Below are 25,999 nucleotides of genomic sequence, written 5' to 3'. Positions count from 1 at the left end.
AGGGCAAATTTTTGAAGTGCAAATAATGTGGAACCTTTCTGGGGCGCGAACGAAGAGAATGGAGACAAACTGCACAGAAGCAACCACCGTATTTATAATGCATCTAACAGTACGGAAGTACGGAAACAGCCACTCGCGTCTGCCCGGTCAAAACACCTGTAAGTGATACGTCGAGAGGATGGATATTTGACTCCTCACAAAATGGCTTGCTAGCGAAGGCTATATACGTGTATTCCTCTGACTCCAGCCATTTGTAATATGTTTTTGACTGAGTCTTGTATTCCTTTCGTCGTCTTTGCACACACATAGCTTCGTCACTGAAATTTACATCGTGCGTCCGTTTTATCCATACAAATAAACACGTGGGGTCACAACTTATTGCCTGAACTTGTACTGCAGTTTTTCCAGTATCTTCAGATACAATAACTCTAAAGAGATCCTCAAAGAAGAAAGTATGTGAGTTTTTACCTCAGCTTGCGGGACGAGAGCTGTGAAATGGTCGGTGAGTAAATACTAAACCTTTTGGACAACATAGAACTTCTGTTCTCACTGTGAGACTCGTCATACCGAGAGCAATATCGGCTCTGGGCACTGGCGATGAAACACCTCAATCATTATCTCGAAATAGGTTGCCGTTTGGTCGGTGCATTTGATGGTGATACAGTATCCAGCGGCGTTTCACCGTCACGAAAGTGGCAACTGTAAATCATTGATCATTTTGCAGGTCCTCATTCAGTTTCATTGAAACTAGAACAAAAGAAATAGAATATATTCGCTCATGTTGTGCACACCTCATGCAATGGCCGAACGCGCGTCACAAACGCTATTCGCTGCGAGTCTAGTGACCTCGGTGGTATCGGAAGCGTAGAAATCACGAGAAATGAAACATCTGGTCCCTAATGAAGAGTTCTTTTAGGTGCTGGCACAGTTAGCGATGCTGTGGCAAAAAAGATACCCGCACTTCACATGTAAACAAAGCTGGCTACCCGGCGGCTATCACGCAAGGTACTTTCTCCGGAGGCCGCATCGCGGCGCCACCAGTTTGTCGCACAATCCCTATAGCTCACAAGAAAACCAGCGAAAGCATCACTGAGCGTTTGGCCTTTTATATCTGCCATATCGTGGAGCAACAGAACGCGAAACGCTCGCTGAGCATGCGCAGAAGCAATGTGGGGGCGTTGGTTGTTGTTAATTCGGCCGACGGACGCACGTCCATACGTGCTAGTGTGGACATGCCGACGGATGAACTTACGTCTGCTACGTCGTGGAACGTACGGGCATGTTGCACGCATCGGTGCGCGACGCAACAGTGAGGACCAACCTTTAGGATCACTTGGTACAGGTGTGGATACATGTCTTTCCGTTCCCTCCACCAAGCAAGCGGGTCGCATGATCGAGGGACGAGAGGTTCTTGCGAGTACCTGTCAACCTCTACTATTCCCGCTGCTGTGGCCTTTGCGCTCTGGGTGAGGCTTGACACTTCTGTGCCAAATGAGCATGAACCGCAACCATGAAGATTGATGGTTGTGAGCTTCTCTGCCTGTGTGCGGAAGGGGTGGTGTTCACTGCCACTAGGCGTCCTTCATCAGATCCTGGCAAAAAAAAAAAAAATCGCAAGCTCTACGATAGAGAGACTGCTTCGTAGCTTCCGCCGCCTTGGTGTTTTGAAAGCCGCGAGTGTTGAAACGGAGATCAAGCAGTGTACCTTCGGCCACTCTGCTGTTAACCTCGACATCGATGGATTTTCTTTCCATCTTCTCGCTGAGAACGTCTACCACACGGTTAACGATGTCATTCACATGGTAGCCCTTCAATTGTTTTACAAGTTTTTGTAGTGCTAGACTGAGTAGCGGAACCTTGGACACTGTCACAGCCTTTTCACTGCTTACTTCTTCTGTAACCTCAATGAAGGCTTGGAGCACGTCGCAAACTTTCCGTATCGCGTTCCACTCATTTGTAGTCGGTGCATGAATGTCGCAATTTACCGGTGGCAGAGTTGCTAATACTGCATCCCTGATTTTCTGCGTTCTCATAAACATGTCTCAAGTAGAGTTCCATCTGGTTGGGACATCCTGCTTCAGATTCAGCTCTGGTTGTCCCGTGTGCCTTTGCATGCTTTGAAGCTTGGCTGCTGCATGTGTGCTTGTTTTGAAGTACTGCAGAATTACCTTTACTTTGGAGTGCACCGCGCCTATTTCTTCCACACCGGATTGCACCGCTAAGTTCAACGAATGCGCAAACCACGGGAGATGTCGCCAAAGACACAGTCTCACAGCTGCCATAACATTCGCGGCATTATCCCTCACAGTTGCGGTCACCTTCTCAAAGATGCCCCATTCGGCCAATATTCTCTTCAGTTCGCTTCCTAGGTTCTCAGCAGTATGACGTTCGTCGTGCGATAGGTCATCCGACGAAATCTGTAATTTGCTCTTGGGTCCTGCTAGAGGAAGATGTCGTTGGCAAGATGTCAGCCTGGTGGGCTGGTGCAGGACAGTTTGACAGGAGTTCAGGTGCCGTCACTGCTCGTGGTTCTGCTGATGATGTTGGTGGTGCTCCCAACTCCATGGAGTGATCATCAATGTCATCCGTTACCTCTGGATGACTGGTAGTGGTTAGACTTGACCGTGGGAGCGACAAGGACATGTAGGAGCCTGAGTGCTTGAGGCTTCACGCCTAGGAGCAAGTTTGTTGTAGGTCCATCACGAGTCGAACGGATAGCATTACATATCCCGCATTTCGCCTTGTCAGTGCTGGTTGACATGAACAGTCTCCAGAGCATGCTGTGCCTTTGTGAGCCATAAGGGCAGCAAACAGCCAGCGTCGCAGGCGACTCACCAGCTGGAAATCCTTCCAAGCTTTGGTGCTCGACCACCCGAAGTTGCCCGCACTGCATGAGAAAACTTTAAGAGGTACTTCGCCAGTGAACGTAGTGAAGTTTTCAATGCAGGACAAGTACCTGGACTCCCACTGAATGTAAGAAAATTTCTAAGCAAAGTATCATGCCGCTTCGTTATCAGCTTCACAGTAGTACAGTAAACTTTGACGAAGTAAAATAGTGATTAAAGGTAGTGTCCGGACAAAAACCGCAGTTGAACTGAAGGTACGATCGCAATGCACGTAACCGGAATATTTCGTATTGAAACAGTCGGAGTGATTAGAAAAAGAATTTAATCAGATTCTGTAGCTGGCTACGCGCTCCCGGCGGAATTCGGGCAACAGTGTGCGAGTCGACGTCACTGGACCTTGCATCACTGGTGCGTGCAGCGCGCGCCATACCGGCGCTTGTCTTGTTTTGGTTTGACACGTTTGTGTGATCCTGCGACTATCCAGCTATCGAGTGTTATCCATACCGCAATCTGCAATCATCGTTCATCCCAAGCATGACTGGTACGACTTGTGCTGCTGATGACTGTAAGAGGACATCGGTGAAAGATCCCACTCTCTCATTTTTTCGTTTCCCAAAAAAGGCGGAATTACGCAAAACATGGTTAGATGCTTTAGGGAAATCGCATGACTGGAAGCGTGCGAAGACGGGCAGAATATGTTCTGCGCATTTCTCAAGCGATAGCTTTGAATTAGCTGATCGTTTGAAGTTGGAGTTCGGATTGGGAAAATTTGGGAGAACACTGAAGACTGACGCCGTTCCTGTTCGTAGTAGTGAGCTTTGTCCAGAAGACGAAGGTGTCAGGCTCACAAAACGGAGACGCAAAGAGGTAAGATCGACATTTTTTATGCTTTGTTCTCGAGTTACGACAACTGCCATTATTGCAGCTCGTCGAGAAGGCACTCGTAGACATAACTTGTCTAGCGGTGACGTGGAAATGTCGGAAGACGATGTTCAAACAGGTAAGGTTACGCTTTGTGAAGCTTCAATGCTGATAGGAGTGGATTTGTAGCTTCTGCTTCTGATAGGAGTGACATAGTTCTTCCTGTGTGATCGTACAATATAGCAGTAACAATTTGAAAATATTGTCAGTGACATGAGGAACATGGTATAACAGTAGAGTGACAGACATTGCAACCGGTGTGGTTGCTGTTTGTGTACAGTACAAAAATGGTTATCTTCACTGTAAGAATAAACAATTAGACAAAATTATCTCTCGCTTTCTGCAGTGCTGATGGAAGTACATGCAGGTTAACAGTGGACCGTCAGCAACCCTTCGAGCTGCCAGCCAGTTTGATGACATTGCCCACACAACGGATCTGTCAGGGGGAGAGCATGACAGCAGCTGAGACGTCGCACGTTGCCTTCTTGACTCCTCCAGTACACCCTCCTGTTCAGTGTACTCTTCGAACAGCTGCATCCTTGCCTGCCCCGTGTCACAAATACACATGTGACAAAGGGACACAGACGTATCTCAAGAAAAGGAACAAAGGTATATGAGCCACGGTGTAGTCTTTGCACGAGATGATACTGACATATCTTCCTTTTGTGCATTTCACTGGTACTTATCACCATTAACTCAAGACAAACACATTACGTGTTGGCTATGTGTCATGGAATACTCCCCAGAATTGTTTTGCCCTGGCATGTCGCTCGTGACCAACAGAACACAAAATTCATATAATGAAACTATTTTGTGTAATTTGGTTGTGTATGCTTTAGGCATACAGACTAAGTCATGCACACATCACAAGGAAGTGCACACATGCGACATCCCAGCTGACCCTGTACTCCGAAGCTCAAGGCCTATACCAGCCAATGAATCCTACGACTGGAACGAAGACAGCACAGTAGAGTAGGCTTTTCAGCAGGAACATTATTTACAAATACAACATTTCTATGTCGAAAGTTAGAGGAGCTTATAGTCATAATTCATTTCAGGATACGAGATCTTGATGACACTACATATGAGCCTAACCAAAGTGACCTGAATGCGTATGTTGAGCTCCTGCTTTTCAATTAGGGTTGCCAATGATCAGAAGCTTATTGCAGTTCATGTCCCTATTACAGGACTGCAGACACCTCATTATTTGAAAAGTCTTTCAGTGAACACTACGAGCCAGTCGGGGTTGAGTAAGTATACAAGTGCACTCCTGCTTTTGCTGCATTAGCACTACATTCATTCACACACTCACAATTTCAGGCAGATGGCTGAAAGCAGCCAGGATGCAAGTGCTCAGTCTGGTGGTGATGTTCAGAATGAAAAGTCTACTGAAGATGAGAGGTATGTTTGCGTCCCTAACTGGCCAAGATCATGTATTACACAACAGTTAACAATATCTGTAATTGCAGGTCCAAGGGTAAACACACTGATTTCGGTGGGTTTCGAGAAAACATGTATATGGTGTAAGAGTCCTGCCTCCTGGAGCTACTGAAAACTTGCCCAGAATGTTTGACAGAGAAGACAGTGGCAGAGCTCAACTGCAAGGGCTCATGCCTACGTGTAGCTGTAACGTGCCAGAACGATCACACTAGGGTGTGGTATATAGCCAGCGCTCACATGGAGGAAAACGCATAAGGAACATCTTGATGTGTGCTGCAATACTGTTCTCTGGGTGCAGCCCTACAAAAGTGTTGAGAATGTGGCAGTTTCTGAAGGTTGTAAGCATGAAGAAGACACAGTATTTCAAGATGCAACACTGCTACCTCTTTCCTGCTGTTCGTGAGGCAGGGCAATTCATGTCTATACAGATTATCATTTTTTTAAATTATAGAAAACATGTTATTAAACTGCAGACATCACAGACCATTTGTTGTTCAGAAGAACTGCCATTCAAAGTGTCATTATCTCTTTATGTTCTTCACAACTGTCAAATGATACCTACCCCAGAAAGCAGATATATGACAATAACGTCATGCGTGATATCCACTCTTTTTAGGCATGGAAATCTGAACAAGAAACCCTTGTGTGCAGCCTGGAGGAGAAGCCACTAAACCTAGCAGGTGATGCCAGGTGCGATTCACCGGGACATTGTGCTTTGATGGGGACATACACACTCCTCGAGACTTCGGTTAATAAGATTATCCACTTTGAGCTACTAATGGTAATTCAAGGCGGCATATTTATATTGTATTGTTGAAACAAAAACATCCAGTTTACCAGTACCTCCTACATTACAGTCACCAAAAGTCAGTTCTAGCAACCAAATGGAGAAAAGTAGACTTGAGCAAGCTTTGGACTACCTTGAACAACAACAACTGAAAACTGAAATGCTCATCACCGACAGGCATACTGGGGTAAAGGCATTAATGAAGACAAAGGCCTTAAGCATCGATTTGATGCCTGACACGTTGCAAAAGGCAAGTTCAAGGACGTAAAAAGTGACGTACATACAATAATTTCAAATCTTAACCTTAAGGGATTAAGAAGAAAATTGCTGCTGCAGCACAGACCAAGACACACAAAGTATTAGGCATGTGGTGCGAAAGCATCATAAGGCACTTATACTGGTGTGCGAAGACCAGTTCAGACAATGCTGGGGAGCTGTTGGCTAAATGGACCTCGATCAGGCGGCATGTGGTTAACGTTCATACACACCCCAATGCACTGCACCCAGTATGCTTTCACGGTGACCTCGGGGATAGACTGTGGCTTCATGAAGGTAATTGTAGTGCAGCTAAAGTGTGTCCACGTTCTTCGCTCTTGTCACAGCTACCCCGAATTATGTACCAGGCACTGAAATATTCACCAAGCTCCACAGTATACTCATGTCGAAGCATCTCCTGGCCGACATACCGAAACTGTCCCCACGTGAGCAGACCTACGGACTCGAAGCCTTCCACAGCATTCTCATACATTTTGCTCCGAAGTCTCACACCTTTACATTCGATGGAATGCAAGCAAGGTACTGGAAGTTTGATATCATACCATTTATCATCACCATGAATGCTACTTGCAGTGTTTGCCATTCAGTATTTCCGTTGCTACATGTTTCAAGCAATAATGAATGAGAGTACTGAACCACATGCCCAACCGGACCCAGATTGCTGCACTGCACTGCAATTTTAACAGTGCAAGGGTTGTGCTGAAGAATGACGATGGAACCGACAAATATATACTCAAAGGGTCAAAACCAAAGAAGCAGTGGGTGGTAGTCCCATTGAAAGAAACTGCATCGTATGGTAAGTACACCCAGGGTTTTCCACCTTCTGTGCTTTGTAGAACCGAAAGCTTAAAAAACAAACTTTCATATTTTTCAGGCTATTAGACAAGCTCTTTGTGGAGCTTTTTAAATGCCTTGACAGATGGCCAACATACGAAGATGCCGAGAAAGCAAACCCATACGTGAAACGACAGTCACTGTGCAGCTCTTATGGAGAGAAGCCGGTCATCCTAGAAGCAAGGCGAAATCATTGGAGACGCTTTCAGGACTGAATAGATACCTACGTGTAAGGCAAATGGACATAGGTAAATGGAAATATGATATGCCACTGATAAAATAATATGCTGCCCAACAGGTGAACTTTGAAAAATGCCACCTCACGAACAAAGACAGAGGTGATGTTTTTACTGCTTCAGTCATGAATGCCCACATGTGAGACACCTTGTAAATGGAAATATGATATGCCACTGACGAAATTGTATGGGGAGTTTCATGAGTGATCATGACGGTGGTACTGCCTCAGTTACAGATGTCTATGTGTATGTCATGAAACACACAGGCGATTGTCGGACATGGTTCTTGATGCAAAAGATTAGTATTCCATGATATATGTGGAAATTGATATGTCATACCGCATTGATATGATTATGCATTGTCCAACTTAGGTAAACTGAAAGGACGACACCTTGTAAACAATGCAGGCATCATGATGCTGTTAAGTGTTTTAATCATGGATGTCTACGTATATGATGTATGCCAGGAGCTACGTGGCAGATTGTTGGAGCTGGTTCTTGATACAGAAGATGAGTATTCCATTAAATACTTCTAACTTGAGACAGCATGCGGCATTGATATGATTATGCATTGCCCAATTTAGGTAAACTGAAGGGACGACACCTTGTAAACAATGACAGGCATCATGATGCTGTTAGTGTTTTAATCATGGATGTCTAAATGTATGATGTATCCCAGGAGCTACGTGGCGGATTGTTGGAGCTGGTTCTTGATGCAGAAGATGAGTATTCCATTAAATACTTCTAACTTGGAAACAGCATGTGGCATTGATATGATTATGCATTGCCCAATTTAGGTAAACTGAAGGAACGACACCTTGTAAACAATGACAGGCATCATGATGCTGTTACTGTTTTAATCATGAATGTCTGCATGTATGATGTATGCCAGAAGCTATGTGGGGGATTGTTGGAGCAGGTTCTTGATGCAGAAGATGAGTATTCCATTAAATACTTCTAACTTGAGACAGCATGCAGCATTTATATGATTATGCATTGCCCAATTTAGGTAAACTGAAGGGACGACACCTTGTGAACAATGACAGGTATCATGATGCTGTTAGTGTTTTAATCATGGATGTCTACATGTATGATGTATGCCGGGAGCTACGTAGCGGATTGCTGGAGCTGGTTCTTGATGCAGAAGGTGAGTATTCCATTAAATACTTCTAACTTGAAAGAGCATCCGGCATTGATATGATTATGCGTTGTGCAATATAGCTAAACTGTCAGGAGACAATAGCTGGTGAACAATGACATGGACACAATAAGGGAGTAGATTACATGTGAGGTGAGTGGGCCCATATTTGTGTGGTGATATTCCGCGGGTAGGGCAACGGATAATTTGAACAATTTTTGTTCCTTTGGAGTGCACCAGAAATTTTCAACATAAGACGCTGGAAGCAATCTTTACTTCCCACACGTCGTACAGTCCTCTGAAGAATGAGACGTATGATCACTTTTCTAGTCATGGCTATGTGAATAATGCAAAGAAAGATGTTCATACAAGCAGAACACTATTATGAATGACAAAATCAGAAAATAAGACAGGATATGTGTGTAATATGACAGTGAGTTGATGTATAGTTGATATTGGCAACATATCTCTGAGTCTTTGGGAAAAGACAAATGAACCGAACACTTGAACGCAAGAAATGAATGAACACTTCTTTGTCCTTTCCCCAGACTCTGGGATACCTTGCAAAGGTAAAAAAATATGTTAATTACCTATCATATGTGCTTCCCAATTTGTATTCGTTTGAACATTGTGCCCATCATAATTACATAGCTTCCTGCTTGGATGTTGGTTTGTGAAGGAGTTGCAGATCGAAGTCATTGGAGAAGACAGAGTTCAAAATCCACTGGCAGCTGAACCGAACTATTTGAGAAGAGTATCAAATCACTGTCAAATTCTATTTATATATTATGAGCAATTACAGATTAACAATTCAACCTCAAAACGTGTAAAAAACATTAGTACATTAGAGTTTATAGATTATATGAAGGTTTCTTCAAATATTTGTTACGAGGCCTGGTTTTGGATCCTGAAAAATGAGTGACTTTGTATGTTTACCTGTGTACATGTTGAGAGACCATGCTGCCAAATGTAATGAAGTTCTAGAATAAATTTAAATCGCAGTATGCTTGGATATATCTCTATGAATAATCTGCTATAGCATGCTTTTAGCTTCAAAACAACAACCACCGGCACCGCGGACCACTGGATTGCATCCAGCCGCGGAACAGCGAACACTAGAACGTACGTGGTGTACTGACATGTTTTTGATAGTTGTGAATGACATGCCACATACATGACATCATTTACCACGTTTTTTGCAACAAGCATTGTCTCAGAATTCAAAAGTTGCCTAAAACCAACATCCCCATACTGTATATACACGCACTGTACTGTATTGTATGTGTGTGCGTTGGACGAGGTCCTGCTCCAAACCACGCAAGATATATCATTACGAAAATAATAATATATGTTTGTAAAGAATGAATGTAGTACGATGGAACAAAGGCTCCATTACGTACTCGACGTCTTCTGTGTCAGACAGTGCCCCGACGTAGCGGCAGCATAGTCACTGGTCCGTCTCGGCAGTACTACCAGCAAGCACCCAATTACCTACATAATTGTGAACATTTTTAGAGTCTAAACTGAGTCAAATTGCAGGAAAAAAAACAAGGTGGAGGAGCTGTTTCAAGCTGTTTCGATGATGCAGCTTGGGTGCATATACACGAGTACAAGAAAATGCCTGAGTCGCTGAAGACCACTGCATTAGTGGCAATCTTTATTTGACGTCTTGAATGATAATTGTTGAAAAATGCCTAAAAAATACCGTGAATAGAGATGACAAGAGGGATCAGTGAAAAGAACTGTTATCTACAGTTCTGCATGCTATATACACTGTTTACATCACATTAAGGGAGGAGTAGGAAGTATGAAACAGTAGATGTAGTCCCTGCTAAAGACGCTGCTGTTTACTGCCCTTGCATTTCCGAGACTATGTACTGGGGGTCTACCAACCTGGAAAACCGCAAACTTGCCAGGGAATTTTGATGTTGCTGGAAAAGTAACGGGATTGGCAGGGAATTTGCCAAAAATCAGCTGAAGTTAGGGAAAACCGCAGTGCCCACGCCGCAGTCAGGCGCCGTAGCAACCGCATAACTCCTGTCACGCATGACGGAGTTCGTGAACCTTCCATTTTTCTGCAACCGGTCTGTAGCCTAGATCACTACGTTCACATAATCCCCTCCACACTCTAACAAAGCAGCCATTCACTCCCGCCGTAAAAACCCGCACGGACCTTTCTTCCCTCCGGGCTGTTGAGCCACAATTCGCATGAACCTTTAAACACGTCACACCTAACCCTTTAAATACCATGCCAATGATGAGGACGGTGCCCAGAAGAAGAACAGTCTCTGTTCGAAATATCGGCGGCTTCTGTCCTGAGGCAACTCCCTTCCTACATCTCTACCGGTTCGCTGGATTTCTACCCATCTATGACGGAGTTGTGTTCGTTAGTGGTTCAACGCGTTGATGCCGGGTCGGTTTCGCCGCCACAGGCACAAGCGCCTCTGCGACTTAACTTACTGGTGCCCACCTTGTCGGGTTACACCGATAAGAAGTGTGTTGGCGATTTCCTGGACGACGGTACCTCTCGATGACGAGTATGGGAATTTCAGACGAAGTTCTAACCAACGCATCCTGCAGGTTGCTTTGGTGGGAGACGCCGCCCGCATGGCTTCGGTTGCAATCGGAGTTTAAGTTCCCCCGGATTACGAATACCGTCTCCTAGAGGAATTGCATAAGCGTACTCAACATCCTGAGAAAAGAATATCTGAATTCATTCGGGCATTGCAATATCTGTACAGCAAAGAGGATCCCACTGCTACGGAAGAGGAGCGCGTTGCACGGGCTATCCGTCGGTGCCACCCGCTCTTCCGGCCCCATTTAAGAGCCCATCCCATTACCCATGAGACGTTGGCCCAGGAGGCTTGTTCAATACAAGGCGACCTGCTTGCAGAGCTCGAATACCGGCCCCCTTCGCCCCCGGAGCTTGCGTTGGCACTGCGCTGTGCGTGGTCGGGAGGAGCCGCACCGGTCGAAAGCCTGCATGCAGCAGGTTTGGGTGACAATCCCAGTAATTCATACAATGCGGAGTCATCCCACCGAGCCCTACGTCCCTTCCTCTATGACCAGAGGATGCCTGCAGGAGTGAGCCTTGACAGACTCGTCCCGCCCCAAAGTCGCGGTCAACCTGGCCTTTCCGCTAGCGGAACCCACGGCAGCGGGGCGACATCCTCCTGCGCCCCCGAAGCCACGAGCGCCCAACGGCTGTTGGAATTGCGGCAGCCCTGACCATTTTCGTCAGGAATGCCTGCGACAGCGACCAAACTTCCGTAATGTGCCGTCGGGGGAAACGATCGCAGCCGACGTCCATGAATGCTCGCTCAACGACGTCGGCATTTGCGAAGAAAGTGAGCAAACGGTTACTAACCGTGGCCTTGATCAGTCAAAAACTAGCTTTCCAAGCAGTAAGATAACACAAATAGATGCTTTGGTTCCTCCCAAGCAGCACAACCCAAGCAGCAAAATGTACTGAAAGTCGAGTGCAATAGGGGTGGGCGGGTAGGTGGAAGGCCTTGAAAAAAACTCGTGAAAATACAGAACACTGATAAGACACATACCGTCCACCCCTATTGCACCCGACTTTCAGTACATTGTGCTGCTTGGGAATATACTGATAGTCGAGTGCAATAGGGGTGGATGGGTAGGTGGAAGGCCTTGAACAGGCTCGTGCAACTAAAGAACGTTGATAAGACACATACCGTCCTCCCCTATTGCACTCGACTTTCAGTACACTGTGCTGCTTGGGCTCTCGCTTTTTCTGTCCGAGATTTCATCGAGGATAAGGAACCAAACATCGCCGTTCGAATTTTGGGCAGAGATTACATCGCCGTATTCGACACGGGAAGTACGCTTTCCCTTATCAGGGACATTGTTTACGAACATTGCCTATTAGGGCATGTACTGCTCGCGACACGGTTGTCTGAAATCTGCGAGCGCGTGTCAGGCTGGTGTAGCGAACCGAGGTCGTCAGTTAGCACCGCCTTTGCCTCACTTCCGTGACTAGTAGGGCACCCTAGCGGTGACTACGCTGTGACAACGCCACCAGACGTGAGAGATGGTCTGATAATGTCGCGTCGTCTGCAAGCTTTTCCTCGTGCGCTCTGTTCAGGAGGACATTATCAGACCATCTCTCCCGTCTGGTGGCGTTGTCACAGCGTAGTCACCGCTAGGGTGCCCTACTAGTCACGGAAGTGAGGCGAAGGCGGTGCTAACTGACGACCTCGGTTCGCTACACCAGCCTGACACGCGCTCGCAGATTTCAGACAACCGTGTCGCGAGCAGTACAACTGCAATCCACAAATATGCCACTCTACGTCTTGCTTCCAATGACGCCGTTCCAGCAAAGGCTGCAGTTGTGCTCTGGACACGTTTCGATGGGAGACGACGAAAGCAGCGCTTCGTGCACCTTCCTGGCATGGCAGTTCCTGTTATCGTGGCCAGAGACTTCATCATCCGGGAGAAGTTGGTGCTGGACCTGCCCAATGGACGATATGTTTACCACGACTTGTCGGGATTTTTCTGCCTCGACACAGCACGGGAACGCTGCACAGCACACGAAGCTGTGGCGACTGCCTTGGGGCCATTCCATGGTCTTGAGGAGCAGCGCCGTCACCTTGAACAAGTACTGCGGCAGTTTGACGGAGTCTTTACGGATAAACCGGGTAGGTCGTCTGTGTTGCAGCATTGGATAGACACTAGACATAGACGCTAGACCCTGGCGTTGTAATCCGATACCATTGAGTGTGCATAAGCGTGCCTTGTTATATGCTGCTCTTGACGAAATGCACCAAACTGGTGCAGTACAAAGGTCCCGTAGCCCTTGGGCCTTTCCTGTTGTTCTGGCTCCGAAACGTGATGGTACGGCTAGGTTATGCGTCGACAACCGTCCACTTAACGCAGTAACAGTAAGGGACTCTTACCCCTTCCCGTCCATTAAGTCAATAATGCATTCCCTGGGCAATGCAACTGTGTTTTCAACGCTTGAGTGTAGCAGAGGATTTTTGGAAATCCAAGTTGCCCCGGAGGATGTCCCTAAAATAGCCTTTACGAATCATAGAGGTTTGTTTGAATTTGTACAAATGCCTTTCGGTCTGTCTAATTCACCCGCCAGTTTCCAGCGGTTGATGGATACAGTGTTGGAAGATGCAAAGTAAAATTTCCCAATGGCATACATGGATGATGTCGTAGTGTAGAAAATGTCGTAGAAATTTTCAGGAACACTTGGAACTGGAACACCTTCCTTCCTGGTCAACCGTCCTTGCAAGTGTGAATGAAGGGGGCATTACGATCAATCCCCTCAAGGTGCAGCTGGCATCGTCTAGGATCAGCCTTCTCGGCTTTGTAGTGTACGGAGGCACCACCCGTCCTAACCACGACAAGCTAAAGGCGACAACGGAGTTTCCGGTTCCTGGTAACGTCGAAGCCTTTAGCGCTTTCTAGGTATGGTTGGTTTTTAGAGACAATCCATTCCTAATTGTGCTGAGCTAGCGTAGCCGCTTAACCAGTTGATGCGCAAGGACACGCGCTGGAATTGGGGAAAAGAGCAGGAACGATCATTTCGAGCCCTATCACAAGCAGTCGCTGATACTGCAAGGCTTTATCTGCCCGACCTTAACAAACCATTTGCTGTGCAAACAGATGCAAGCCATTATGGCGTTGGATCAGTTGTCTTGCAGGAGCATGACGCTATTCTTTGTCCAGTGGCTATTGCAAGTCGCACCCTGAATGCGGCAGAACGGAATTACTTCGTGACGGAAAAGGAGTGCTTCCTTTTTTCGCTTTCAGGAAGTTCGACCTCTACCAGGACGGCAGTACCTTCACTGTCTGACTGACCACCAGGCACTTTCCTGACACCCCTCCACCCCTGACACTGCAAGGCTACTCCTTCAACGTGGAGTACAGGCGGGGCTCGCGGAGAACGCGGTAGCAGAAGCGCTATCCCGCGCGCCTCTACCGGAGGGGAAAGACGAAGGCACCGAGGCGCCTTCTCAACTCCTGGCAGCAGCACAAGTGGCACGAGACACATCTTGGTCTTGGGGCACGGCCGTGAGCAGAGACGCTCAGAGAACGAACGGCCTTTGTCACCGGGTGTATGCAATGGATAGCTGAGCAAATCTCGGCGGACATCGGAACGACTGACGGACAGCACGACTCCTATCTGCTGGGAAAAGATGGCATCCTGTTCAGATACGTACCCCAGGCGGTGACGACGACGGCTCATCTCCGTTCAGAGTCGTGTTGCTACGGATGTTGCGTAAGTCTTTCATACGTTACTTTCATGATTCGGCCTTGGCAGGTCACAGCAGCTTCAGGAAAACTTATGAAAAGTTGTGTCCTGTTGCGACATGGCCAGGAATGAGGCAGACCGTAACAAAGTATGTTGGCACTTGTCCCGGACGCCAGAGAGCAAAACCTCATGGTGGTTTACCGCCTGGGCGCTCTCAACCTGTTCAGAGCAATAGACTGCAGCAGATAGTTGCTCCTGATGTGATGCGACCATTTCCCCGAATTCCTAGAGGTAACCAGTATTTGTGCTCGGGGGCTTTCTGCCCCAGTTGCTCAGCGGAACCCATTCCTATCCTTATCACTAGTTTCCGGGCGCTCAGTTCTGCAGATCGCTGAAGAGTACTGCGCACGTCTCACGCTCTCAGCCTCTGCGCTGTCCTCTGCACGTGATATCCATATCATGCTGGATTCATCTTCAGACCCTGCCTTGGACGTACCTTTCTCGCTTGTTGGCTTGAATCTGCCCTGAGGAATTCCCCCCAACACACCTCGCCTGGAGCTGACCAAGTGACGTACAAAGCCCTCCGGAATCTCCCCTTATGTGGGCGTCGGCTCCTCTTGAGGCTCTTTAACAGAACCTGGCGGACAGGTGAAGTTCCAGGCGGATGGAAAACTGCAATGGTTGTTCCTCTCCTGAAACCAGGCAGGTTGGGGCATAATATTGATTCCTTTCGCCCGATTGCCCTCACAAGCTACGTTGCGAAGACAATGGAGCGCATGGTTTTCCGCCGCTTGAACTGGTACCTGGAAAGCACGCGCTTTTTCCCTGAGGTGATGGCAGGCTTTCGTCAGGGACGTTCAGCAATTGGCAACGTACTCGATCTCGTCGCTGAAGTCCAACAAGCAAAGGCTGAAGGCAACCTCACCGGTGCAGTTTTTCTCGACGTAGAGAAAGCTTATGACAACGTGTTGCACAGCACCATCGTCGCGACGCTACAAGAGGCGGAAATAGGAGGTTGCGCCGCCTCATGGATCCAGGGCTTTCTAGCTGACCGACGCATCTTCGTGCGCACAATGGAAGGTGACACTGTTTTCCATCCAGTCCGTCGTGGTGTCCCACAGGGAAGTGTATTGAGCCCTCTCCTCTTTAATGTTATAATGGCTTCGCTTCCCGCCCAGCTTCGTGATCATACCCGCATCACTTTGTACGCAGACGACATCTGCATATGGACATCTGCCACCCGTCGAGACACCATCCAACGCCGGTTACAATGCGCCTTGGATTCTATTGTAGAATACCTTGCCGACCGAGGCTTATCGGTCTCTCCTGCTAAGACCGTTGCCATGGCTTTCACCCGACGCTCATTCCAGAGGTATCCACTGTTCGTCAGTGGGACACTGCTGGACTTTGTGCCTCATTGCAAGTACCTTGGCGTGATATTAGACAGAGGCATGACGTGGCCCCGGCACGTGAAAACAATAGCCACCAAGACCAGCGGTTTTGTAAATGCTCTACGTTGCATTGCTGGATCGTCGTGGGGCCCTTCATGCGCTGACCTCCGTCACGTGCACACAGCGTTGATTCTGAGCACATTGCGGTACAGCCTGCCTATTCTACACGGCCTCAGCATATCCGGAGAGCGTGAGCTTCTCAATATTCAGGCCCGAAGCCTCCGCGTCTGTTTGGGAGTTCCTAGAACGACAGTGACCTATTCTGTCCTGGCAGAGGCACGCGAAACACCAGCAGGCGTCCTACGAGACGTGGAAATACTCCGGATATATGCGCGGTACCTCACACAACATCCTTACCATCATCTTCGGCTCATTGATATTGACTGTCCGGACTCCAGCATTGGTATTGCTGTTGACCGCCTGAAAGTGCACCTCCCCACCACACCATCAGTGCTTTCCTATGCCCCGCCGATGTGGACTCTTCGCAGGCCTCCTGTATGTGATCACATTCCTGGTCTTCTGAAGAAAAACTCTCTACCTCCCGTTGTTGCTCACCAACTTACACTGGAGCACCTTAACTGAGCGTACTCTCAACGACTCCCTGTGTACACTGACGGATCAGTGTCTCAAGGCGGATCTACTGCAGCCTTTTATATGCCAAATGAAAGCCTTGAAGTGACGCACAAGCTCACCTACGAAACGTCATCTACCGAGTCCGAGCTCTTCGCCATACTGACCGCGTTGAGCCACATAGCGGTATCACCGCCTGGCGCTTGGGTTGTGTTCACGGACAGTAAGGTGGCGCTAGAAGTTCTAGCAAATCATTGTTCCAGAACAATCGGCGGCCTAGACACCATGATAGTCGCAATATACAACCGACTTCTATCTTTGGGTCATAGCCTGCGTTTCCAATGGGTACCCAGTCACACCGGCCTGCACGGAAACACCCGCGCAGACCACTGATCTCGATTGTAAAAGGCTGGATCGGGGATTGGGAGCGCGAGCGTGAAGAAACCGGCCGCCATCTTACTGTACCCACAACAGTTGCCGCAGCGATCATGGCAACTTCTTGCAATTACGGTCGTACCAACCGTACTGGCAAGGTTACAGGGCCTAAATTTGTACAGGTGAGTCACTCTTCATCAAGGAATAAATAGGCGTCCATTCTGTATATTTAGTTGACCATTATGAAGTGTTTTTTTGCCCAAAACCAGCACTGGATGCAGGTTGCTTGATCGCTCTTCCGACGTTCAATCGAGCACACTTGCATTTTACCCGCCGGCAAATACAGTTTGAGTGCATAATATGCTTGAAAGAACATGTTACACTACACAGGTAGTGTTGTCATCAATATATGTGCAAGCACTCGAGCGCTTTTTTGCATGCATTGCTAGCATGGTACACGGTGTTCTCTGCGGAAGCAAGTGCCACATTCATTTCTTTGAATTACCTTCGCGCACAAGTTCGGTATTACGTCATAATGAGACCAAGATTGTCACCTTTTTTCATGTATTGGTATTGTTTTGTGCCTTGGTTTGATTTGTGACAAAGAATCCTACGTAACCGTGGTGTGGCGCGACTTGAATAACGCCTTTGTGTCTGAGCTGTATCGTCAGCTTGTTACGATAGTAATAATCTGTAGCGTGTCGTGCTATTTGTAGCAGTTTTTAAGGCAAAAGTGGTCTCTCAATACAGGTTTCGTCATGAGGGCTACCCAGTGAATAATCTGTGCAGTGTGATACGGCTGGGTGTACAGGTAAGTATCACGTTCCTCATCCACTGGTTTCTACTTTATAGGGAGGAACAACCTCAGTGCACGCACTGTGGTTAGCCTCTCTCAGTTTTGCATATTTTCTTACATGTTCACATCAGAAACACACCTTAGACTTTAGGCTCCTTCACCCAGCAATATAATAATTAGAGATTATCAATTCTTTTTAGAAGAGTTCCCCATATTCTTTTTAGAATATTTTTTAATCTTTTTAATTTTTAGAAGATACAGGGATTGTAAACCATGTTTTAAACTGATGTTTTAACATTTGTCCAATGCATTTATTAAACAACATATTCATTTTTAACTGGTTGCACCCAAACCAATGTTCTGATGTATTATTTCCTTTGTTGTCGATGCACCATCATCAATGCAGGTTACTTCACAGCTGCCTCGACATACTCAAGAAATGGGTGCATAACCTGCGTAATGCCCACAAACTTTGACTACCACAGCACCTCCAGAAAGTAAAGGCATATGTGTCACATGGGATTTTTAAAGGCATTCACAGTATATACACTCTTACCTGAGTTACTTCTATTGTTACTTTTAGACCGTTGTTACGTGTATTTTGTAGTAACATCGGCTCAAAGGAAGAGGTAACACAGGAAATTGCGAATTTTAGAAGTAAATTGGGTCTCGAAGAGCTGGGGCAGAGGTAACCTGTGGGGAAAACCCCTGTCTTCTCCTGGTTACTTGTACGTGTTACTTCTAGTGGGAGTCCGTTACTTCTACGTCGTAATGCGTTCGCAAACAATCACAGCCGCTTTTGATCGCTTTTGGTCGCTTATCTGGCAACAGATTACAGTATCACACGAGAAGGGACACTACATCGCGTCCTCGTGTTTTGTCGGTTGCATCTTTTGAAATGTGACGCCTCTGTGGCTGACAAGTTAAATCACGCTCGTGGTTGTAGATGTGTTGTGAACTGCTTCCAAATGACGTTTACAAACAAGGACTTCTGGGGAGTGCCGAGAGGCAGATGCAAAGAGTGCGAGGACTGCAAGAAATACACAGTGGAGTCCGGCAGTCGTCATCTAAAATATGAATACTGTGCGCACAGCCCGGTTTCACATAACAGGATACGTGAAATAGGTAAGTGCGTATTTCATCATGATCTTTCTAAGTAGATTCGCTGTTGGTTTCTGTCGTATGGTAAGTCATACATGATGTGCTGTCTGCGCATATGTAAGCTGTTGGTCGCAGTGTCAACGCTCGGCCTTAGCGCATTCTGCTTTCTCTTGCCAGCTTTGCTCTCTACATCGACTTTACTTTGTATCTCTCCGTGTCGCCTTCTTGTCCCAGCATCCTTCATACGCTGAAAGGTATATGATACCTATAGATCCATTTTGACATTGGGTTTTGTGTAATGAAATTTAACTACGAGCAAATTGTTTCCATTCAGCGTTGAAGAAGAGTGATACGCGCTATAGTCTGTGTGTCGTAGCAATTACAAAGAAGAGAAACTGAATTTTTCGTAGTACATTGTTCTGAGAAGTATTTAGTTCTCTTATCGTGGGGTTCTATTTTTCATTTCGTTTTTTTTTTTCTGACGGACTTAATCGATTTTGGTGTATGGGCTAATTGCTAAAAAACTAAAGCCTATAGTCGACTCACTAACGAAACGATGTGCGATATGGAATTCCTCATGAATAGGCAACTAATTGACCACTACAGTAATTTTATGATTGCGTTTCTTTATGCCCAGGTGTGTGTGTGTGGGCGATTAGTACTTTCTTTACTTCTTGATACGGCTTGATTTTGATTTGTTCAGGGTCGTGTTGTCAATGACAGGTTATTTCGTCGTCTTACTGGCTGGTTGATGAATTGACTCAGCCATTTTCTGGCTGATTGCCTTCCTAAATTTCACTGACTTCGTGGTGAATAGGTCGACTGATGACTTGAGCCACTGTGATTGGTCGATGTGGTTAATTGACCGGAATGGTTGCCCACATTGATGCCTTAAGTGGTTGTTATAAGTGGTTTGCTATTACAACTGACCACCAGATAGCATCTCGCGAATTATACCAATGAAGAAAGTCAAGACAATCAGTCAATCAATAACACCGACTAGTCAGTAAACTGTAAAAAAAATAAGAAATCGATCACATCTGCTACTGAATTACATTCAGATAAATTTATCTACCAGGCAACCTAAATCGCCATCCCGATGAGTCAGGCAGTGGAGGAGCGGGTGGGCTGGTGGTAATTAATACGTCAAGGGCCTGCAAACTAATGCCGACTGATTTCCCTCAGGTGGTGAAGGACATGTTCAGGACGTGAACTTGCAGCCACGGGAGGAAACAGGACATGGCTGTAACGTTTTCCATGGTATTTATTTTCTTGCATAACGACCTGCCATTCACAAAATATTTTGCCATCTGTGTTTGTTGGAAGTTAACATTTCAGTACTCTCTTCTTTTTATGTGCATGTACCGCTGGCCTCACAATTATGCTGCATTACACCTTGCTTTGAGTAAGTTCAATGTGAACTCCATACTGTGGCTGGTTTCATCACTGCCACTACATGTACAAATATGGAAGTTCGTGAATTGGAAAATCCCCCGTTTTCGGCAAACGACGCTACGATACCGAACACCGAGTCTTCCAACATATCAGGTATCCACATTTTTTTATTCATTACTCGTGTTTGCACAAGTGTAATTAAGGTCTGCTTTTGCTATTAATGATGTACCCAAACAACGTGAGAATGATAAATAAGGAGTGCCCATTCCATTTTAGATATTTATGGTGGGGAAAGCGGCACCGTCCCCACAGCAACAAGCAAGAATGAGGACAAGGTCCGTGTGCATGGATGCTGCCACTGCAATTTTACAACACAATATTTCATGCGATTCTGTGAACATATAAAAGCCCCTTTGGAGCTGTGTTTGTGTTCATTATACATAGTCTCACATATGCCACCACATTGAGAAACTATATCTTCGTTATCTTACGTTGCCAATGCTGGGTTGTGTTTTCCTGATATTCACAATAAAATACGTGCCCAGGAAAGCCCATGGTCATTGTATTTTGGTATGTCACCCGTGTCGTGTTTCGTGTGTGCCTGCATGCAATTTGCTGCATGTATGCACGGACGCGAGGATCGAGCGCGTGCAGCCCCGGAGCCCCGTGAACGGAGTTACTTCTAAGTACACGATGCATCTGGTTACTTTTAGAGAGGTAACCTCGGCAGAGGTAACGCTGTACCCATCTAGTGTACAGATAACAATATTGCAATTTTTTTACCTTTAGTAGAAGTAACCGGGCTAAGAGTGTAATACCTTGTATGAACTGTTGTAGATCTAAGCAGTCTCTACAGTACACTCTGAGAAATTAAAACTTGTCAGGGAACTGTGATAATTGTTTCAGTTAATAGGCATGCACATATACGCTATAAGAAGAAAATTATTTATCGTGAATGCACTTCTCTGGCTACTCATGTTGTTTACATCTACTGTTGATCACATTCATTTATCAAATATTATATTCTTATATATTATTATTATATTATCACCTATTCGATCACATTAAATTTAAAATTTAGCATATATGAGAAAATATCAGGAGGGAAGTTGCTATTCATTGCTCATTCCAACCTAAAATTGAGTGCTACAAATTTAGAGAGTGTACCTGACCATTGTCATTCCTAAAATATACATTGCCATTGTAGCAAGGTCTCAAAACAATAAATGTAGTCTTTTGCGACCTGCCTGCACGTTCATTGTATCCTGAAACGCATAAGTGCAAGAAATAAATCTTGAACTTGAATAAACTTGATGTTGTATAAACTTGACATAAAATGTTGAATAATATAATGAATGATATAAAATATTGAATAAACTTGAACTCGTATATTCTCTTTATTTATTCTCTTTCATTACAAAAGCATATCGTGTTAGACTTAGACTTTTTTGTTTGCGTTTCACAGACTGGGTACACGAGGGCCAAAATGACAAAATCACAACTGTTTCAAGCTCCAAATAGTCCTGTTGCAACTTGAAGACCATATGTGGAGCTGCATTTTTTGGAACATGCTCCACATAACAAGCATGACAAAGTCAGCACTGGATAGCAGGACCCCGTCCCCAAGCAGCTTTTCTCACGCTGCAGTTGTATTCAACAAAAGCATGTGAGTGCTCGAGAAGGACATTCAGTTTGGCACAACCGCGCCTGCAAATAATCAGAACAAATAAAGGAAGAAGCAAACAAACATAGAAGGGCTGTACTTCAAAAAGAGATAAGTCCTGTGTCTCAAGGAGGTGTTACCACTTTCTAAGTAACTTAATTGATTAAGCTTATATCACTACCTGATTAACTGTCCTAACGAGTGTGATCTAACTGCGTGAAGTAATTATTTGCGCTGCTTCGGTGTGTCCATATTTGCGAGGCAAAGAACCGCTGTCGTTTACTAAAAGGCTCTTTCTGCGGCGATGCTTGATATAAATCATACTAAACGCATACACGGCTAAAACAACGGCTGTGATTCTACAGAACGATCTCTTTCTGCCATGCGAGTATATCTTTTCCCGGACCGTTCTTTATGGAACAATTTTTGTCCAGAACGCAGTACGTGATATTATATACATGGTTGTTGTTAACCTCAAGTCGTTTCTTATTGAAATATTGGCTGGGAAACGTGCTGTAGTACAATCCCCAGCACTGCACTGCAGTGACGGTCTAGTTTCGGAATGCAAAACATAACGTAACTAAGAATCGAACGGCAGGACACCTATGAAACACTCTTAGGATACATCAGTATACTGGCACCTTACACAATTGTGTGATGACAAACAACGACCAATGCTTGCAGCGCAATAAATACTCACAATCTCTGTTGCCTCCCATTGTTTTCTATGGGCAGACACAGCACTTTAGGGCCCACCAACATGGCGGACCGAAGGCACGCCTCTCCCCAACGAGCCCCTCTCCCATGCGCGATCCAGCCTTTATACATAGAGATCAGTGGCGCAGACGCCTTAGCACGTCGGGCACATGGGGACGGCACCTCCAATAACTGTCTCCTACCACTTTCAGCCTCATCGTGTCGGTTACAGACACAGGGACTCCGTAATAACGGCACTCGGCAGTTTCAAGAGGACGCTGTCCGACTGAACGACCATCTCCGGTCTATCGACCCGTCGATGGCTTTCGTTGCCACACACCACTGCTCGCGTCAAGAAACGTCCATTCTACACCGACTACGTCTTAATGCCGCCAGGACACCTCTACTTCTCTGTAAAATGGGTCTTCTCCAGTCGCCCAAATGCCCCACTTGCGCTGTTGAAGCTGATGTGCCACACCTTCTTCTCGACTGTCACAGATTCGACACCCCTCGAGCCACGCTGAGACGACGCCTACTCGAGCTGCGGTGCACAGACTTTTCTCTGGCCACTCTGCTCGGCCCAGTACGAGATCACACACAGCGGTCTGTGACCAAAGCAGTTCTGACTTTCTTGAGAGATTCAGGTCTTATGAACAGCCTGTGAACTCAGTCGTGCTATCTCCATTCTTCTGTGCCCCACTCTCACCCTCAACGCATTAACCTCATGCTTTCCATTTAAAGTCATCTTCTGTGATCCATCTCATCATTCTTTCACCGTTTGTTAGTCATCTTTTTTTTGTCATCGTTGTCTTTAATCTACCTCATCCTTCTTTCATCATTTGTTAGTTTTTCGTTATTTCCTCATTCTTTTTCTTTTTCTTTATTTCCTATTTCTTAATTTTCTTTATTTATTTATTTCTTACTCCTTCCTATTTCTTTCTTTCTTTAATTCTTATCTTTTCTTTTTATTTATTTATTATTATTTCTTTTTTCTGGAATAGCAAGCCGACGTCCCGTTTGGCTGACCTTTCCCCGTTTTTTTTTCCTTTTCGTCTAAAAATATATATAAATATTTATATATAAATATGAATAAATATATTCCCCCCCCCAGTATTTGTTTGTGTAACTGATCATTTCACCAAATGGGATGAGCTGTGTTCTCTCAGGACGCTGACTTCCCAGAGTGTGGGAAAGACTACTCGACAACTTTTGCCAGTTCGGTTTCCCGCACAGCTGATCACCGACAATGCAACCTACTTTACAAGTAACGTGTGCTCAGATTCTTGCGCTGTCTTAGGCATTCAGCACAAGAAGACTTCCCCGTATCACCGTCAGGCTAACATTACCGAACCTGTTAATCGGAACGTGAAAATGATGTTGGTTGCTTTTACTAGTCAGCGCCACAGCGACTGGGATCTTCGCCTGGCTGAGCTCGCGTTCCCTAGACGGACGATGGTCAACAGATCTACAGGATTCACGCCGGCGTTCCTAAACTTGGGTCGAGAGGCCCCTGTTCCAGTAGAGAATGCTTTGGGCCTCCGGGATGGTGCTACCCGGCCTCCGTATTCAAAGTTTGCTGAGGGCCTCCGGAGTCAACTGGACGTTGCAGCTCGGACGGCTCGGGAGGACCTGGACATCGCTAGGTTGGAGCGCGCTCACCAGAACAACCATGGACGTCGGAACCTCACCTACAGTGTTGGTGACCTCGTCCTTCGACGGGCTCACCCGCTAAGTGATGCGTCACGAGGCTTTGCAGCTTCAGCCGCCGATATGTGGAACGGCCCCTTCAAGATAAGTGCGCGCTCCTCCGGCCTCCTTTACAGGCTTCGGCGCTGCGACACGGGCGAAGAATTTGGGCCAGTACACATCTCGGACTTGAAGTCTTACCACCTCCGAGACCCTGACGGGGAGGAATCCGATTTGCAACCTGCCTTGGTAACAGTACATCATAATAAACGGAAAGCAGCCAGGGACAAGGACGAGTAAGCGCACAAACGAACTGCTGACTCTCAACTAACAGAAATTTGATTGCTACACACGTTTAAATACAAAACAAGACACCGGGAATGTGACAACAAAATCTTGTCACAATAGGAAAACAGAAAGCTAGATGCACAACACACGATGGTGGCGATCCGGGGACGTCCCAAGATATTCCATTTCGGCTGATAAGAGAGACAAAGAAGGTGTGCTCACACAGTGATCTCACTCTGACGTTGTGATTTAAAAAGTTTCCAGAACTTCTCGAGCAACGCGCCCTTTGACGCGTCTTTTCTGGCAAATCGGGTGTTAAGCATCTAGTTTTTTGTTTTCCTATTGTGATAAGGCTGTGTGGCGATGAAACTCCCCACTCTCCAAGGTCGAAAATAAAGTTGTTGTTGTTTGTCACATTCCCGATGTGTTGTTTTGCATTTAAACGGGTGTAGCAATGAAATTTCTGTGAGTAGAGTCAGCAGTTCGTTTGTGCGCTTACTCGTCCGTGTCCCTGGCTGCTTTCCGTTTATCATGATCTCTGTCCTCAGTGTCAAGTGCCCGAGTTGCACAGGGGGACCCACCGAAGAGGCGCTTCGCCACAAGCCCGCCTCGAAGCAGCCCGCACAGTTCCCGTTGTTACCACCGCCACTGCTACGTTACGCCGCCTTCGTCCCGAACTGTTGGTGGAATCCCCACCTGCCAGGCCGCCCGCACCACAATCGGTTCTTCCGGTATCCGACGACGCCATTCTCGACATCACCGACGATCTGATGGCCCTTTAAGGGGGGAGGAGTGTGGTCGGGCACCTCAAAGCATTCAACTCAAGCACCTGGATGGCACTTCAGCATGAGTGCCTCGTTCAGTACGGCCGATAAGGGGGGTGAGCCGTGGAAGGGATAAAAGGCATGGTGCGACAGGTCAAAGGAGGTGTTATTTTGTCGGAGATACTCGCCTTGGCGGATTACGTACTATGGCGTAGAAGGTAAATAAACCCAGTTGCATTGATTCTGTTGTTATGCCGCTTGTTCGCGTGCGGACCTGACGGGCTGACGTCCTGGGGTTGTGTGAACTCAGGTTTCCACAGCGCTCAGCAACAGTCACTGCTTTTTCCTGTTTTTTCTCTATTTCATGGTACGTGTACATAATCGCGTTACGTCATGCCTGGCTTTGCACGTCACGTTAGGTCAGAGACTCCTATAATGTTGACATGACGCGAAATGCATTTCGTGGACTTTTTCGACGTTAAAGAAAAAAGTATCAGCAAACCAGCAGCA

This window comes from Ornithodoros turicata, chromosome 1 (genome assembly GCF_037126465.1).
Source record: "Ornithodoros turicata isolate Travis chromosome 1, ASM3712646v1, whole genome shotgun sequence".
Taxonomy (NCBI): domain Eukaryota; kingdom Metazoa; phylum Arthropoda; class Arachnida; order Ixodida; family Argasidae; genus Ornithodoros; species Ornithodoros turicata.
The sequence above is the reverse complement of the archived record's forward strand: the minus strand, read 5'-3'. Positions refer to the sequence as shown.